The sequence below is a fragment of the Sus scrofa genome, chromosome 18 (assembly GCF_054392235.1).
Source record: "Sus scrofa isolate SSC_HxYL_T2T_F1_AM1 chromosome 18, Sscrofa_HxYL_maternal_Yorkshire_Landrace_v2.0, whole genome shotgun sequence".
NCBI classification, from domain to species: Eukaryota; Metazoa; Chordata; class Mammalia; order Artiodactyla; family Suidae; genus Sus; species Sus scrofa.
The window spans coordinates 28,875,977-28,889,335 of record NC_139400.1 but is presented as its reverse complement, the minus strand read 5'-3'; positions in this window follow the sequence as shown (position 1 = coordinate 28,889,335).

The following is a 13,359-nucleotide window of genomic DNA, read 5'->3' as shown; positions in this document are numbered from 1 at the left end:
CCCTGAGCTGTGGTGTAGTTCGCAGAGGCGGCTCGGATCCTGCGTTGCTGTGGCTCTGGCGTAGGCCGGCGGCTACAGCTCTGATTAGACTCCTAGCCTGGGAACCTCCATGTGCTGTGTGACCGGCCCTAGAAATGGCAAAAAAGACAAAAAAAAAAAAAAAAAAAGAAAAAAGAAAAGGAAAAAAGAAAGAAAGAGGGAGGGAGGAAGGAAGGAAGGAAAAGTAACTTAGAGGATAAACAGGTTACAAAGGGAGAAGAAAGTGTCAAAAAGATCCCAGTTAATATCCTTAGAGGGATTAAGAGAAGATACTATGTCCATGAAACAAGAACAAGATGCTAAAAAAGGAACAGCCAAAGGAGTTCCCATTGTGGGGCAGCGAAAACAAATCCGACTAGGAACCTTGAGGTTTCAGGTTGATCCCTGGGTTGAGGATCTGGCATTGCCGTGAGCTGTGGTGTAGGTCACAGATGCGGCTTGGATCTGGCGTGGCTGTGGCTGTGGTGTAGGCTGGCAGTTGTAGCTCCGATTCGACCCCTAGCCTGAGAACCTCCATATGCTGCGAGTGCAGCCCTAAAAAGCAAAATAAATAAATAAATCAGTCAAAGTAAAAAAGGAACATCCAGAGAATAGCAACAGCAACAACCATGTCTTGGAAAATGAAATTGTGACTGCAGAAACAGAAACATCAATAGAAAATAGGCAGTTAAAGTTGATTAAATCTCCCTAGAACATAAAGCAAATATACAAAAAGATAGAAAATATAGAAAAGAATTTCGAAGGATAATTTTGGGAGTTCGATGTCAAAATAATAGAAGTTCCAGGAGTTCCCATGTGGCTCGGTGGGTGAAAGATTTGGCATTGTCACTGGAGTGGCTCAGGTAGCTGCTGTGATACGGGTTCCACCCCTGGCCTGAAAATTTCTGCATGCTGTGGGCGTAGCTAAAAAGGAAGAAAGAAGGAGAAGAAGTGCTAAAAAGAAAAATGGAAGAGAGGAAATCATCAATGAATGAATTTGAGAAAATTTTCCAGAACAGAAGGATATGAGTTACCAGATCATAAGGGTGGGTCAGATGAAAATAAACCTACACCCAGGCAAAGTAAAGAGACAAGTCTAGAAATTAAAAAAGAAGAAGAAGAAGAATACAAGTAATGTACAAAGGATTAGTTATCAGAAAGGCTTATATTTCCCAATAGCAACACAAGAAGCTAAAAGCAATGCTTACAAAATCCTGAAGAATGAGTTCCCATTGTGGCTCAGTGGTAACAAACCAGACTAGTAACCATGAGGACATGGGTTCAATCCCTGGCCCTGCTCAGTGGGTTAAGGATCTCGTGTTGCTGTGAGCTGCAGTGTGAGCTGTGGTGTATGTCGAGGATGCGGCTCAGATCCCACAGCGTTGCTGTGGCCTGGGCTGGCAGCTACAGCACTTATTTGACCCCTAGCCTGGGAACTTCCATATGCCGTGGATGAGGCCCTAAAAAGACAAAAAAAAAAAAAAAAGGGAAAATTTACTTTCAATCTAGAATTTTTATCCATTCAGGCTATCAATCAAGTTAAAAGAATATATAGATTTTCAGACGTACGAGTTTTCCAAAATTTATCTGTTATGCACATTTTCTGAAAAAGCTGCTAGAGAAAGGGTTCCACCAAAACCAGAAAGTAAAGCAAGTAAGCAGGAAATGTGGCAAGTCCATTGGGACATGAATGATGTGGGAGGCAGGACACAGGAGATTGAGCACAGGAAAGAGACAAAGGGAACTCCTTGGACGACAGTGAAGGGGGATTCCAGGATGTCAGCTGTGCACTGTATGCAGAGGGACACGGGTTCGGAATGGAGCAATGCGACTAACTCAGGAGGTGCACAAGTTGATAGCTGTTGTCACCAAGATCCTTGATGCCAGTGTACTGCCTTTGGAACCTCAGCTCACAATGCCTGGGTGACCCCACCCCAACTGCTATCTGTACTTACTTGCTTTGTCTTGGCCAAGGGCAATGAGGCTACTGTTCGCCCTTCCACACTGGCTGGGGAAGTGCCCCACTGTGACGTGCTCCTGAGACAAGATGGGAGTGAGCTCAGAAGCCAAGGGCACAGAGCACCCTGCTGTCCCGATCACACTGCCCCCAGGTGTCTGAAGTCTGCTTGACGCTACGGCTCTCATCGCAGTGAGCTCTGTGTTCCCAGGATCCTCATGACCTCGCCCTCAGTTATTCCCAGAAAAGTTTCTTGTAAACTCTCAGGGAAGCCAGAGCCATGCCAAGATCCCAAGGCTTTATTCAGCATCTCTTCTCCCAGAAGCCTTCACCTGGTGCAAGAGCAACCTTTCCTTTCGCAGTTAGGGTTATGACCTAAGGCTTCCCTTCCCAGCCCTGTTTAGGAAGATACACAGATGCCCTAAAATCCTAAAAGTACGGGAAGGATTAATTTCAACATCAAGAGACTCATTCCCTGGGGAAGGAGAGGCCAGGAGGGAGCAGTTATGACTGGATGAGGGGAACTTGGGGAGCGTCTAAGATGCTGGTCATGTTCCATTTCTTACCCTATATGATGGATACCTGCGGGTCCATTTTAGTATTCTTTTTTTTATTTTTATTTTCTGAATTGACTTTTTTTCTGGCCATACCCACAGCACGCAGAAGTTCCTGGGTGAGGGGTTGAACATGCAGTACAGCAGTGACTCGAGCCACAGCAGTGGCAATGCCAGATCCTGATACTTAACCTGTTGAGCCACCAGGGAACTCCTCTGATTTCTCTCTTGCTCTCACCCTTACATCTAATTGATCAGCAAATCCAGGCAGCTTTATCTCCAAAAGAATTCCCACATCAATACCTCTCACCTCTCTCTGTCGCCATCACTGTCTGACCTAGATTACTGCTTTCTGTCCCCAAACTTTGGTAAAGACTGATTCTTCCACTGTCTCCATAGTTTTGCCCTTTCAAGAATGTCATTTGGTTGAAATCATATACTATGTAACCTTTTCAATTTTTTTTTCTTTTTTTGTCTTTCCAGGGCTACACCCGCGGCACATGGAGGTTCCCAGGCTAGGGGTCGAATCGGAGCTGTAGCTGCCGGCCTACACCAGAGCCACAGCAACATCAAATCCAAGCTGTGTTTGCGACCTACACCACAGCTCACGGCAACGCCAGATCCTTAACCCACTGAAAGAGTTCAGGGATCAAACCTGTGTCCTCATGGATGCTAGTCAGGTTCATCAACCACGGAGCCATGACAGGAACTCCTCTAACTTTTTTTTTTTTTCATTAAGAATTGTGTCTAGGAGTTCCCATCATGGATCAGTGGTTAACGAATCGGACTAGGAACCTTGAGGTTGCAGGTTCGATCCCTGGCCTTGCTCAGTGGGTTAAGGATCCGGTGTTGCTGTGAGCTGTGGTGTGGGTCGCAGACACAGCTTGCATCTGGTGTTGCTGTGGCTGTGGTGTAGGCCAGCGACTACAGCTCCAGTTAGACTCCTAGACTGGGAACCTCCATATGCCGCGGGAGCAGCCTTAGAAAAGGCAAAAAGAAAGAAAAAAAAAAAGAATTGTGTCTAATCTTCCTCCATGTCTTTTCAAGGTTTAGTAGCTCATTTCTTTTTAGTCGTCAATAATATTCCATTTCCTGGGTGAACCACAGTTTACTTACCCATTCATCTACTGAAGAACATCCTGGTTGCTGCCCAAGTTTTGGCGATTATGATAAAGCCAATAAACATGCGCGTGCAGTTTTCATGTGGACATAAGTTTGCAACTCATTTGAGTAAATACCAAGGAACACAATCACTCGATCATATGGTAAGAGTATGTTCAGTTTTGTAAGAAACCACCACACTACCTTTGAAAGTAACTGTACCATTTTGCATTCGGCATTGAATGAGACTTCCTGTTGCTCCCGCATCCTCAGCAGCATTTAATGATGTCAGTGTTTCGATTTTAGCCTTTCTAATACATACATCGGAGTACCTCATTGTTGTTTAACCTGAAATTCCCTGATAGTATATGATATTGAGTATCTTTTCATGTGCCTTTGTACCATCTTCTTTGGTGAAATGTCTTCTATATCTTTGGCTCATTTTAAAATTGAGTTGTTCATTGACTTACTGTCGAGTTTTAAGAGTTCTTTGTATATTTTGGATAATAGGACTTTAACAGATATGTCTTTTGCAAATATTTTCTCAAGGTCTGTGGTTTGTCCAAACATTACTTTTTTTTTTTTTTCTTTTTAGGGCCGCACCTGCAGCATATGGAAATTCCCAGGCCAGGGGTTGAATCAGAGCTGCAGCTGCCGGCCTACACCATGGCCATAGCGACAATGGATCTGAGCCACGTCTGAACTGCCTTCGACCTACATTGCATCTTGTGGCAACACCAGATCCTTAAGCCACTGAGCAAGGCCAGGGATCAAACCTGCATCCTCACAGACACTATGCCAGGTTCTTCACCTGCTGAGCCACAACAGGAACCCCCAAACATTACTTTTTAATCAGAAAAAAAAGACCTTTTCAGATTCAGTAAAACACATATCATCCAGATGCGTGCTTCGACATTGTAAACATCTCCATCTCCCAAGAATTCCATGATTTCCTTGAGTCCCATTCTAAAATTCCCCTCACCTCCTCCCAGTGGCCTGGCTAATATCTTCCCTACAGCTCCGGCTCTGTCTAGCCTTCTTGAGCTCAGCTGCTCTCTCTCGCTCCCTCTCCAACTGTGCTCTGAGGCTTTCTGCCCCTTCTCCCAGGACAGAGGGACAGACAGGGCTACATTCCAGGGATGTTCCTCGCAGCCATCTAAGAGTGGAGTTTGGTCTGGTTTTAGAGGGAGAGGTGGGGGGATGAGAGGGTGAAAGGCACAGCAGGAATCATTGAGAAGAGTCAGCTGTCAGGTCTGGGGTGGGGGCTCCTCAGCCCAGCTGTGCAGAGCTGCCCTCTCCCAGGAGGACAGACTACCTTCCCTGCACCTTGAAGGCCAGTGCCTGCAGACGACTGCCTGCTCCTTCCAAGGGAGAGGAAGAAAAATGGGGTCGAATGAGAAGCAGAAGAGTGAGAGGAGGAGTTCCCGTCATGGCACAACGGAAATGAACCCGACTAGTATCCATGAGGATGCAGGTTCAATCCCTGGCCTCGCTCAGTGGGTTAAGGATCCAGTGTTGCCATGAGCTGTGGTGTAGGTCACAGACGTGGTTCAGATCAGGCATTGCTGTGGCTGTGGTGGAGGCCAGCAGCTGTACCTGGGATTTGACCCCTAGCCTGGGAACTTCCATATGCCATCTGTGGCCCTAAAAATCCATAAAAAAACGGTGAGAGGAAGGAGGCCCAAAGAACCAAGACGGGGAGGATTTCAAGCTGTGGGGCAATGGGTTCTGCAGCACCAGGATGCAGGTTCGATCCCCTGCCCAGCACAGCGAGTTGAAGGATCCAGTGTGGCTGCACCTGCAGTATAGGTTGCAACTGCTGCTGGGATCTGACTCCTGGCCTGGAGGAACAAAGACCCAAGATGGGGACCTTTCTGCCATTGGCCTCTGAGATGGGGGAGCTGGGACAGACTGGAAGGGGGCTCTCTGGTGAGTCCCTGCATTTCATCTCTTTGTGGCTTTAGCTCTTGGGGATTAGGAGCGGCTAGGACAAGGGTCAGGAAGGTCTGCCGCACACATTACTCCATCGATTTTTTAAAAAGAAGAGCAGTGCTTTCACCTTTTGACAAGAGCAGCTGTTCCAAAATATCTGCTTTGTGTCTCTAGCTCCTTATGTCTACAGTCCGTAGACCTAACCTTATTATTTATTTTATTTTTTTCAGTGTATCGGAATCCTCCTTTTCAAAATGGGGATAACAGCAATCTTTCCTCTGCAGAGTTGCTGGGACCGCTAAGCGAGCCCGTGTACACAGAGTGCTTTGAACATGTAGAAATGGCACATCCAAATACTGTGGTGGTAGGAATTCCCGTTGTGGCTCAGCAGTAACAAACCCAACTAGTATCCATGAGGACACCGGTTGGATCCCTGGCCTCGATCAGTGGGCTAAGATTCTGGTGCTGCCGTGAGCTGTGGTGTAGGTCATAGGCTTGGCTTGAATCCAGCATTGTTGTGGCTATGGTGTAGACTGGTGGCTGTACCTCCGATTTGGTCCTCTAGCCCGGGAACTTCTATATGACGCACGTGTGACCTTCAAAAGAAAAAGAAAAGGGGAAAAAAGAAATACCGTGGAAGTGTTTGCTACTCTATTGCTATGGTGTTAAAGTTCCAGGAGCGACAAAAATAAAGCCTCCGGGGGAGTGGAGGAGGTTACGTCTGGGGGCAGTGCACAGAAGAGACGGTGGGGGGGGTGGTTAGAGGTACCAGGAGGGGTGTGGGGACACGCGATGAAAGTGGCTGGGGGAGGGAGGATCCCACCAGGGGATGGGCCAGGTGCACACGGGCCAGCAGGTAGAGGTAGAGGTTGTAGCTGGTAGGAGCTGTGATACCATCTGCAGGGTTGATCTGTTTAAGTTTTATAGGGCAGTGTTGGCCCCAGGGAAAAGTGTCCTGGTTCTCGCATCCCTAGGAAAAAGCACACAGCCTGCTTAGAGCAGAGGTCCTACTCTGCCCCTCCCACCCTATCGCAGACCCACCGACCACCCGGGTGCAGGATTAGAGCCCAAGGGATGGGGCCAAAGGTCAAAGGCTGCACTGGGGAGCTGCTCTGACCCCTCCTCCCACACAAACAGGGCTTGGAGCAAACCTCTCAGCTGGGCTTTGGCTTTTAACAGTCTGAAGTCTTCCCACCAGGGCCCGGAGGACTCAGCTGTTTTCTGTTGCAGGGGAGTGGAGACCCCCTCTTTCCCCCCCACCCCACCCCCGCAACCCCTGCCCGCCCAGTGCTGCCCGCACCCCTCCCCCTCGGGTGATGCCCCAGCCCTCAGGTGCTGGGAGGACAGAGGAGGAGCTGAGGGGCCTGCAGAGTTGGGGAAGGGTGACAACAGAGCCAGTGGGCAGCAGCCAAGTAGGGCCTGGTCAGGGTGGGGGTAGGCACCCCCTCTCCCTCTATGATCAGCTGAGAAATACAGGGCTGGCTCCCCCCTCTCCCCAGCTACCCGTGCAGGCCACCCTCCTCTGTGCCCAGGGCTGGGGAGGAACCTCAGAGCAATGTCCTGGCCACGTCTCAGCTCTCCTCTGTCTCCTGAAACCTGATGCCTTCTGCAAATGGCAAAGCTGATGCTGAGGACACGCACTCACCTCACCTGCCACAGGGCCTGGGCTGGGCAGGGAACGAGGGAGGGGACAGGCTCAGGCCTGGTGCTGCCCTTTCCAATACCCTCAGGCCCCTTCTCGGCCTCGCTTCCCCTCCCCCTCTCCCGGCCTCTCTCCTGGGCAGTTCCTGGGATGTTTGTGTGTGTGGACTGCAGGCTGTGGACACAAGTGGTCTGTGCTGCCTGCCCTCCTCCCACCACAGATGTAGCTCCTGATCCAGTTGCCTGTAGGAGGCGGGCTGGAGGAGGCCCTTGTTAAATCTTTCTAGAAAGAAAGACATGTTGAATTTCCCGTCATGGTTCAGAGGAAACGAATCTGACCAGCATCCATGAGGACACGGGTTAACTCAGTGGGTTAAGGGTCCGGCGTTGCTGTAAGCTGTGGTGTAGGTGGCAGATGCGGCTTGGATCCCATGTTGCTGTGGCTGTGGTGCAGGCCAGCAGCTGTAGCACCGATGAGACCCCCTAGCCTGGGAATCTCCATATGCCTCGGGTGCGGCCCTAAAAAGACAAAAAAGAAAAAAAAAAAAAAAAAAAGCACGAAGAAGAAGAAAGGCACAGGCGAAGGGGGCAAACCAGAAATGCTGTTGCCTCAGGCTGCCGGAGTAAATCGCTGATAACACTGCTTTCTTTGGCACTTGGAGTTCCCAGGCCAGGGATCAGGTCCGAGCCATAGTTGCAACCTAAGCCACAGCCGTAGCAACGCCTCCTCCTGAACCCACTGTGCTGGGCCAGGGGTCAAACCTGTATCTCAGGGCTCCCAAGACGCTGCTGATCCTGTTGCGCCACAGCGGGAACTCCGATAGCACAACTTGTTTTACAAGGTGAAATAAGCACTTCATCAAACTCGATCAATGACAATCACAGTAATAATCACGTCTAATAGTGTGTCTGAAGCTGCCTCACTTGGGAACCTGGAGACCTGTGTTCCAGCCCCGTGCCGGGCAGAGCTGGGAAAATGTCCCCCCTTCTCCTCTCAGGGCTGGGCCTCTGCTGCCAGGAGGGTGATGCCATGGCTGCAGGGCACGGACAGGAAGAGCTTGGCAGGCGGAGGCCACGGGGAGGTTCAGGGCAGGAAGGAGCTTGGGGGGTGATGGGGAAGCCAGAGGCAGACACTAAGCTGAGGGGAGGAGAGCCCTCCTGGTCCTGGCCCCCGAGCAAGCGAGGGGAAGGCTGCTGCCCATGGTGGCAGGGCAGGGGTTTGTGACATGGGAGGAGGGTAGAGAGTGACATTGTGAGAGCTCAAAAGATGAGCTCATTGAATTGAGTCACTGACTGAATTTGGGGAGAAGGGGAGAAGGGGCCGCAGATGGATCCTCGAGATCCATGCTGTTCACAGGGGGCACCATGACTGACCACTGCCAAGCTTCTCTTGGCCTTGGCCTTGGCCCCTGGTGCTGCTGAGTGAATCCTGGCAACAGGCTGGTTCAGAGAACCCAGGAAAGAGGGGTGAGGGCCAGCTCCACAGCAGGATTTTTTTTTTTTTTTTTTTGTCTTTTTAGGGCTGCACTTGTGTCATATGGTGGTTCCCAGGCTAGGGGTCTAATCGGAGCTGTAGTTGCCAGCCTACACCACAGCCACAGCCATGCGGGTACCAAGCCGCATCTGCGACTGACACCATACAGCTCACAGCAACGCCGGATCCTTAACCCACTGAGCGAGGCCAGGGATTGAACCTGCATCCTTGTGGATACTAGTCAGGTTCATTCACCGCTGCGCCACAACAGGAACTCCCACAGCAGGATTTCTTGATCCTTGGAGGTGGAGGCCTTTCTGAGAATCTGGTGGAAATGCTGCTCCCTTTGCCTAGGAAAACAGAAAACTTCTCACACACACAGCAGGGGGTCTCCAGAGCCCATCCGGGAACCCCTGCCCTCAATCCTGTCTCTTCTCCCCTCCTGACATTGTCTGAGTACCTAGGCCTCCCTGCCTCAGGCCAGGACCCTAGGGGCTAAGACACGACCCCTGCCTCGGGGAGCTTGCAGGCCAGACCAAGAGGCGAACCCAAGGAACTCAAAGCCACAGCAGAGGGAGGGGCTCATCTCCCATCTGTGGAGGCAGCCTTGGGGTCACAGTTGGCACACAGGCTCTGGAGTCAGCCAAGCTCTTCATCTAAACAGTGGGGATCGGGGACCACCGCCTAGGGATGGCGGGAGATAGGGTCAAGGGTACTTAGCATGGAGCAAGGCTCGGTGAACGGGCCATAAACACTCCCTCTAGCGTCAGAAGAGGGGAGCATCTGAGCTGGGGCAAGGCGAGTTGAATAACGGCCCCCCCAAAGTGCCCACATCCTAATCACTGCAACCTGCGATGGTATTCGCTTACACGGCAAAAGGGACTTTGCAGAGGAGACTCTATTAAGGGTTGGTTTTTGTCGTAATTGTTTACCACGACATGCAGCACCTTGATGTGGGATTCAGTTCCCAGACCAGGGATTGAACCCAGGCTGCAGCAGTGAAAGCCTTGAGTACTAACCACTAGGCCACTGGCAAACTCCCTATGTTAAGGATTTTGAGGTGGGGCCATTGTTATAGATTATCCAGGGGGATCCGATGATTACAAGAGTCCTCAGGAGAGGGAGGCAGGCGTGTCAGAGTCAGATGTGACAGTGGACGCAGAGGCCAGAAAGGCCAGGAGATCTGAGATGATGCCCTGCTGGCCTGGAAGATGCAGGAAGGGGCCCAGGGCCAAAGAATTCAGATGGTCTCTAGAAGCTGGAAGCATCAAGAGCACAGATTCTCCTCCATGGCTTCCAGAAGGAACACAGCCTGGAGGATCCATTTTCAACTTCTGACTCCCAGAACTGTAAGAGAATTCGTTTGTGTTGTTTTATGCAGCTGTGGTGGTAATTTGTTACAGCAGCGACTGTGAACGAATACATCAGGCCTTGCCAGGAGAGGCCGGAGCCTGCTGGGGTGAAGCTGCGGTGCAGGAGGAAGGTTGGAGAGGGGGGATTGCAGCCTGCAGGGCAAGAAGTGAGACTGGGATGGGAGCGGGGAGGGGCCGGGGCATGGAGTGCTCAGCCCGTGACCTCACCCTTGGCCAGCCAAGCTGCCCTGGCATCCGGACGCCTGTCAGCCCGGGGTTATATGCCTCACTGGGCTAGAAAAGGATCCCTGTGTAGCCAGGCCCCAGGCAAGGGTGGGGGTGCAGCAGAGAAGGCTGGTGCCAAGGGGAGGGAGCCCTATCAGTTCTGGGGCTGCAGGGGCCACACGACCAGAGGGGGAAAGCCGGCAGGGGCTGGCGAGGTGCCTGTCACCCAGGCCCCCCTCCCTGCAGGCTTAGTCCTGTTCTCCCTCTCTCTTGCAGGGCAGGAAGCACCCCCTTCCTCTCTTCTTTTTCCCTCTCCACCCCTGGGCTCCCCTGAGAAGGTGTGAGGGGCGTTCCCATTGTGATGCAGCAGGTTGCAAACCAAACTCGTATCCACAAGGATGCAGGTTCGATCCCTGGCCTCGATCAGTGGTTTAAGGATCTGGTTCTGCTGTGAGCTGTGGTGTAGGTCTCAGACTTGGCTTGGATCTGGCGTTGCTGAGGCTGTGGTGTAGGCTGGCAGCTGTAGCTCCAATTTGACCCCTAGCCTGGGAACCTCTATACACCTCAGGTGCGGCCCTAAAAAGCAAAAGCAAAAAAAAAAAAAAAAAAAAAGGTTAAATGAGAATTTGCTCTCTTTGCCTAAGTCTTTGAGCAGGAACATTGATCTTTGGCTTTGGGACTCGGACTCAGATTGAATGATTCTCCTGGTTCTCAGCCGTAAATATTTTATACACACACACATATCCTATTAGTTGTGTTTCTCTGGAGAATGCAGACTAACACAAGGCAACAGAGGTTGGATGTTGGGAGTTCCCTGGCGGCTCAGCAAGTTAAGGACCTGGTGTTGTCACTGCTGTAGTGCAGGTTTGATCGCTGGCCTGGGAACTTCTGTATGCCATGGGCATGGCCAAAATAAAAAAAGTTGAGTGTTGGTTATTGGTTATGGTCAGCCTGAGACCCTACTTGATATCCTGGTGGCGATGTGGATTAGGAGAGGAGTAGCAGCTAAAACACAAAGGAGGACTTCCCTTATGGCTCAGTGGGTTAAGGATCCACTGCTGTGGCTGGGGTCACTGCTGTGGGGTGGGTTCGATCCCTGGTCCAGGAACGTCTGCATGCCACAGGCAGCCAAAAAAAAAAAAAAAAAAAAAAAGGAGCGAGAGTATATTGGATCATTGAACTGAATCTGAATCCTTCCAATCTCTACCAGCTTCTTCTTCTTTTTTTTTTTTTTTTAAGGGCCACACCTGCAGCATAGGCTAAGGGTCATATTAGAGCTGCAGCTGCCTACACCAGAGCTCATGGCAACGCTGGATCCTTAACCCATGGAGTGGGCCAGGGATCAAACCCATGTCCTCATAGATACTAGTCAGGTTTGATACGGCTGAGCCACAGCAGGAACTCCAAATCTCTGTCTGCTTGCAGCTAGTTTTCTCTGCTGCACAACTGCTGGAATGGAATCCTCTCCTGCTTCTTCTCCCCAGAACTGTCCTGGGCTCCAGCTTTGGCTCCTGCTTGTTGAGCTCTCCCCACCTTGGTTTCTCCAGGGTTCACAAAATCTCCAGGATCCCCACATCCCCTCCCCTCCAACTCTGTGGTCCTCTGACAGAGGGGAGCCCCTTGCAAGGTCAGGGGAGCCCTGAGCAGAGGGGTGCCCCACCCAGGCCTGGCAAAGACAGCTGGGCTGGAAGGGGTAGATTCATCTTCCCCGCTGCCCTCCCAGTCTCCCAACAGGCCTGGCCCCCCAGTCCCCCCTCCCATGCCAGCTTCTCATGGGGGCTTGGACCCTTCACACTCACCAGCAGGTGCGGTGGAATGGAGGGGGACATCCAGGCCTGCTCAGCTTCCTAACTAGGTCTACCTCTTACCAGCTGGGGACACAGGGAAGACCCTTTGTCTCTCTGAGCCTCATTTTTCCCCATCCATATACTAAGGGATGTGTACGACTGCCTTATAGGGGTGCTGAAGGCAATATGCACCTACCCCAGTGACTGGTGCTTATTAATAAATAACAGCAGAGAGCAGGTGTTTCATACTCCTGCCCCCATCCCCAGGCAGCCTCTCTCCTTTCTGAGAGATTAGATTTTTTTACCTTCATGCCCTTCCTGTCCTTCAGAAACCAAATTTTACTAGGGACTTGGGCAACCAGGGAATGGTTGCCAAGGGCAGGGCTTTCAGAAAGTCTGCCTGTCACCTAGGAAACTGCCCCACTCGCGGTTCCCTGGGGTCCCACAGGTCGATGTGTTCTGGCGCCACCTGCTGGATACAGTGCCGCACTGCTCCTAAACCTCCCAGCCCCGGGAGTCCCGCCTTCCTGAGCCGCGAAACGCCCTCTGCCCCGCCCCTCTGCCCTCCCGTCTTCCCCTTTAGCATCTCCGTCAAAGATCGTCCTTCCTCCACTCTGTCCCTAGGCTTTCCAGAGGCCTGGAAAGGAACTGGAAGCACTGTGAACCACAGGGAGGGGCGGGAGCAACGTCCTTCATAGGACGAGGACAGAGGAGCAGGACTCCGGGGAGTATCGGGTCGAAGGAAGTCCCTCCCCTTAATTGATTTCCTGAAGCTCGGACTCCGCGGTGCAGACACACCTTTTGTTTCTCACTAGTCCGCTTTCCACCTAGAGAGAGGAGTGGGGAGGAAGAGGTTAAAATTGGGGGTGGGAGAGTGACGTGTGGGGTCACAGCCAGGTCCTTACGCAACATCCCCTCCTGGCTCCCTCCTCCTTCCCTGCCGCTCAGCCCCTGGTGCCCTCGTCCCGGCTTCCTTTTTCTTCTCTGGGGAGAAATTCCCTGCCTACCTTGACCGCGTGTCAGACAAACTCCTTGGAGCCTCAACTCATCCTGCCTCCAAGGGAAGCCCCTGGGGGGCGGAGGAGGGAGAAGCAGAAAGCCCTCTGCCCTGGGAGACCAAGACGCCGAGTGTGATTCCTGCCTGAAGCAGCCTCTGTGCTTGGCCATCCTGAGTTCAGCCAGCCCGGAAAGGTGAAGGGTGAAGGTGGAGAGGCTGATGTGTGGGGTCAAAAGACAGGAAGCTGTCGGGGTGCTGGGGGACGGGGGGGGGGTGCTCCTCTTCCCCACCCCCACCCCGGTTAGGCTCACAAGCAGAGAA